Raw genomic sequence first — 6131 nt, 5'->3', positions numbered from 1 at the left:
GGGAGCTCGATGGCGGGGACAGGAGCTGAGACCAGCGACACCGACTCCTCCTCTGATGGGAGCTCCCTTGCGGTGGTGGGCCCCTCTGTGCCCACCGCATCTAGAGATACAGCCGCCACCCCCCCTACCAGCACTGCCCTCCCAGCAGCCCCTCAGCGTGTGCCCCGTGGCCGCTCACCCAGGAGGGTGGGCATCTCCTTCGCCCCAGGCACCTCAACCCCTGCCCCTGTCAGCCCTGCTGCCCTCAGTGAGGAGGCCATTGACCTCCTCAGATACCTCACTGTTGGGCAGTCTACCATTCTGAATGCCATCCAGGGTGTAGAGAGGCAGTTGCAACAGACAAATGCATACCTGGAGGGCATTCATTCTGGTCAGGCAGCTTTTCAGACTCTGGCCTCAGCACTGATGGCAGCCATTGTCCCTGTGTCCAGCCTCCCCCATCCAACTTCCTCCAGCCAGACCCAATCCCCAGTACCTCAGCCTATCCCAAACACACCATCAGACCAGCATGCACACACCTCACCACACAAGGGTAGCTCTGGCAACATAAGCACCACACATCCCACAGGCACTCACACAAGCATCACACCCATGCACACATACCAACATCCACTGCCTCCACTGTGTCCCCCTCCTCGTCTCCCTCCTCCCTCCCTGTCACGTCTCCACTCACACCTGCATGCACTACATCTTCGGCCACTACGTCCATCACCAGCACGCCCATGACCACACACCGCTCACGTGCACTCACCACCCCCACTACCATTCACACATCCCCTGTGTCCTCTCCCAGTGTGTCTGTGAGCCCACCTCCCAAACTACACAAACGCAGTCACACACCCACCCAACAGCCATCCACCTCACGACAGCCTCCAGCCCATGCACCTTCACCCAAAGTCAGCAAACGAACACCTCCTACAACCACTACCTCTTCCTCCACTCCCAAACCCACTCCATCTACAAGTCCCAATGTGTCTAAAAAACCTTTCCTGTCAAACCTTGACCTTTTCCCTTCACCTCCCCCACCACTTCTGTCCCTTCGGACCCGCCTTTCCAGGTCCCAACCCAGCACCTCAGCCACCACATCACCGGGAACATTGGTGCCAGCAATAACCGGCTTCTGGAGTGCGCCAAGCAGCAGGGCAGCCAGTGTGCCAAGGAGCCAGGCCAAGGACAGTCCCCCACCTCAGAAACATAAGAAGTTGGCCACAGCCCGAAGGGAGAAGGGCAAAACACCTGCCACCAAGGGCTCTCCCAGGACTACAGTTGGGAGTGGCAAGACAGCTGCGCCACCATCCAAGGTGGGGAAGGGGCAGAGAAAGAAAGGGAAGTCGCCGCCAACCTGTACGGTGGACAAGACAGCCACCGGCACCGCCACATGAACCGCCGCCACCAGCACCGCTTCCCAGGACACCGCCGCCACCAGCACCGCTTCCCAGGACACCGCCGCCACCAGCACTGCTGCCCAGGACACTGCTGCCACCAGCCCGCTGCCCAGGACACCGCTGCCACCAGCACCGCTGCCCAGGACACCGCCACCAGCAGCACGCTCATTGAGCCACCCACCAGCACCGCTGGCCAATGAGTGCCACAAGCACCGCCGCTACTGAGGCCTCCGCAAGCACCGCCAACGGCCACGCCACATCATATGCCAGTGGCACCACCGCAGACATCGCTGCGATCCTCAGTGGTCAAACGTACGAAGCTGGTGGTCAGTTCCAGGGGCCTGGACAGCTTTCATGTAGGCCCACTGTCAATGGAGTGTCACATCCACTTGAGACTTGTGAGACTGTGGCTTTGCACTCCCCAGGATACATCAATGGGCATGGTGCCCCCTCGTGGAGATGGTGTCGTGCACTCACCGGCTGAGTTGCCCCCCCCTTCCCTTTCCCCTGAGGTGCCTGTTTTATTTCGATCTGATGCCCCAGCAGTGTTCTCTCCGTTTTGATCGGGTATCTTGTGTGGGCCTCGCCCATGCATTTTGGGCCCAGTGGTCCACGGACTATGTAGGTGCAGTACATGGACTTGAATTCTTGGTGTATATATTTGTTAATAGTGTATATATATTTTTGAGTAATGGATTTTTATTGATTACATTAGTTCAACTCATTGCCTTTTGTCCTTGCGTTCTTCCAGGGGGGCTTGGGGGGTGTAAATGTAGTGTATCAACATGTATTGTGTGTGTGTTGTAGTGGGTGGGGGTTTTGCGTGTTGCGTGTGTGTGTGTCACTCTCTTTTCCGTCCCCCCTCCCCTGTGTCGTAGGTGCAGTACTCACCGTGGTCGTCGTCGCCAGCGTTCGTGCTCCTGGTAGAGGAGCAGGAAGAGAATGGCAGGTAGAATTTGGAGTTCCGGCTCCATGGCGTCCTGGTTCCTCGTGGGGTGTGGAGAGGTGAGCGTTTTCCCTTCCAAGTCCTGTTTCCGCCACGTTTTTGTTCGTGGTGAATCCGTCCCGGAAAAGGTGGCGGATTGGCCTCTCATGATACTGTGGGCGGTACATTGTCTTCCGCCTGTCTGTTGGCGGTGACCGCTGCGCTGTTTGTTTGTACCGCCGTGGCGGTCGGAGTGTTAAAGTGGCTGTCTATGTTGGCGGTTTCCGCCACGGTCGTGATTCAATTTTTTTTACTGCCGGCCTGTTGGCGGTTTTACCGCCGCTTTAACACCGACCACCAGGGTTGTAATGAGGGCCTAAATGTTTTACTACAATTAATATCATTTTTTGAAAAAGGTAGTTTGCTGAACAGATTAAAAATGTATAATTTTAGAAAGCTATCTATAGTATGTGAAAAATTAATTTGTATATTATATGTATTAATGTTCATTTGTGGATAGTTGTGCTTGTTGTAATGTCCAACACCTGTGTGCAAATAAATAATGTTTACCCATTGCACTACAGGAAAGATTACAAAGAAGGCAACATCAAGAAAGAGTCTACAAAGCACTTCCTGATCTGGAAACCATGCAACAATTCAAGCCTTAGCTTTACAATTTAACCAGAACTGTTGCCGGACATTTAGAAATTAGAACTGCCTTCCCACCCATTGTGAAGATAATGACAGTGTTATATTTCTGTCTGTCTGGATCCTTCTAATACACTGTTAGCGAGCCTAATGAGATGTTGCAGCTGATATTTTCTACTGTCTCCAGTCACAGTCTTGATGTTTTACTCGGATAAATGAAGGACTACATCCAATTTCCGACAGATAATGCTACACTGACCAATATAATGAATGAGTTTTGGGGATTTGATGGGCATAGCGCATGGTTTTGGTGGAAACTCATGGTGATTTGGTGCCATATCATAACAGCAGTGTACAGCAAAAGGAAGCATTGCAAAGCCATTAAAGTGCAGGCGATTTCCATAACAGATATCTACATCACCAATGTGTGTGTAAAATTTCTAGGCTCAACCCATGACTCACTAGTGCTACACAGCAGATGCATACCACAACAGATGGCAGACCTTGCAGCAATACAGACCTGGCTTGTTGGTACGTGTTAGCATTAGTGTTGTAGTGACATTATTTGTGAAAATGTTGGTATTCAGACATTCTTAAAGTTATGTTTAGAATTTTAATTCATATTTTTAAGTTGACTCACCATATTCCTGCTGCACATGGATTTTAAAACCACTGCGAAACCCAACAGTGCCAGGGGAAGTCATTTTCAATGAGGCCCTTGTGTGAAGGACAGATCCAGTGGAGCAGGCTTTTGGGCTCCTGAACACCACGTTCCAGTGCCTCGACAAGTCTGGATGGGCCCTCCTCAACTCTCCTGGAAAGGTCTGTAAAATATCTGAATGCACAACTTTGCCTTGTGGAGGAATCGCCCATTCATCCCTGATAGTGACTACCAGTGGGAACCCCAAGCTGATGTTCATCAGCAAGATAACAGTGACGAAGATGAAGGCAGTGATCACAGACGTGAACTCATTAAAAACATCTTTGCCTTATGCATTTAAGTATGACAAGACAAAACAAAAAATTTACATATCCTCTTTTACATTCTATGTTACTAATGCTAGAATTCTTTTGCAGGTTATATTAGAAAATGTTTTTGTACATACATGAAAAGATATATTCAATTGTCATGAAAAAACATTATGATACATTTGAAATGTGACATATAAAGATGGGAATGTTATGTGAGATTGTATTCGTTATAGCTCTTGATGTTTATTCTTTTAATTTTAAAACTCAAGAGTTTGTGAAAGACATATTACTAAGGGCCTAATTACAAGTGCGGAGGTCCTAAGACTGCCGTACTAGTGGTGGTGGTCCGACCGGCACAATCTTGGAGGTCCGACCACCAGATTACGATGCTGGTGGTCGAACCGCCAGTAGACTGCCGCCACCGCCAGGATAATGGATCACAACAGGTTGGTGGCAGTGTAAGTCGTGGTCAAGCACGGCGGTGCCGATGTCGGCACTGGCGTACTGACCACGACTTGCCTTTCTGCCAGCCTTTTCATTGCGGGCCACCACCATGAAAAGTATGGTGGAAAGGCAGGAACGGGGCCACCGGGGGGCCCCTGTCCTGTGCATGACATGTCATGAGCAGTGCAGGAACCACCCTGTCAACACATCCAAAATGCACACTGTCTCCCATGGCCCACAGTGCGCATTTTGAGTGTGCTTCCAGCCTGACAGTGTGGCAGCATTGACCTGTCGGTGCCGGCCAGCCTGGCGAGGAAGTCATAAAATGGCAGTAGGGAGGCTGCTGGCTTTGGGCCGCCTCACCACCGCCATAATAGCGGTCCACCGGTTCCACCGGCCGGATCTTAATGAGGGCCTATGTCTGCTTAATCTTTGTTAGGTCTTGTCATCCTTTCATGTGCTGGAGCACTAGCAAGTAATTGGTGGGCATATTGTAGTCTAGCACATAAACGGATAATGAAGAGATCTGCATTGCACGTTGCCTGAACTTTGGTGTGATGTGTTTGTGAATGATACGTGGTAGATGGGCTTGTGGCATTAGATGTGCACACTCAAGCCTATCCAACTCTCAGATTCGAATTAAATATAATCCCCCATTATGTGCTGATTAAAGATACTATGCACAAAAATCGTATCTAGAAAGAGGGGACTGACTGGAGAAAGTGGAAGTGCACTCTCAAGCCTAAGCAGTAACTCTTCAGGAGACCCACTTTGTACAAACCGATCCCATAATGTAAAAAAAAATCCGACTCCGGTGTTGCTAGGGTAATTAGTCCTTGCATCTTAGGGAAGATGTGAGTGACTCAGAAGTCAAGCTAAACAAACAGTTAAGGAAAACTTTAGCATTCTACGGTACGGAGAAAGAACCCAGCTGTCTGATCAATGGCATCAGAATGAACAATTTGGAAACCTGAACATAATGTCACAGATGTTGCAGGGCTGAACTTGAAGTTGGCTGGCCCTGAATGGTGGACCTCTATAAACTGTTTGATACCTATACCTTTTAAGAGGCCTGGTGCACAAGCCTGCTATTTAGATCAGGGTACACTAAATTCTGTGTTGATGCTGTCACATTGGGTCAGGGTAGGACCTCAGAGGGTTTCGTAGTTTGGGTCAGAACAAACAAAATCAAGATGGTCCAGATTATTTATGTGAGATTTTGAGTACATGCTCCATTCACCTGAAGGGGTAGATTGTGTATTTTTAACATTTACAGCCACAAAACCACTAGGAATAAGGAATCAGAAATACTGTCTCAATTTGAGTCATTTATGAAGCATGGTAAAGGAAAGGCCCTATTGAGTTTAGCAGGGACTTTAATGTCAGGTATGAGCCTCTAGATAACTCAGAGTGTACCACCACTGAGAATGAAGATGCAAAGCAAGGCATTCCAAGGTTAGAGCTTTCACCCATTAAAAATGGTCTGCATTGGCATTGCAACTCTTGGAGTTGATGATTAATATAGGCCTTGGTGCATGTTATGGCTGATCTATTTCTGACACAAAGGGTAGGCATACCTTTAACAGGCTAAACCAGACCAGTAGGATTGATTATAATATGTTAAATCTAACTTAGGCCTTCTTTTGGGGCGTTCGATGCTGATGTGTTGCTCTTCCCCAATCACAAAGTGTCACCAGGAAGGGTCTGGACGAGCGATGCAGGGTGCCGAAAACACAATTGTCCCACAAACAATGAAA

This window comes from Pleurodeles waltl, chromosome 4_2 (assembly GCF_031143425.1).
Source record: "Pleurodeles waltl isolate 20211129_DDA chromosome 4_2, aPleWal1.hap1.20221129, whole genome shotgun sequence".
Lineage (NCBI taxonomy): Eukaryota > Metazoa > Chordata > Amphibia > Caudata > Salamandridae > Pleurodeles > Pleurodeles waltl.
The sequence above is the reverse complement of the archived record's forward strand: the minus strand, read 5'-3'. Positions refer to the sequence as shown.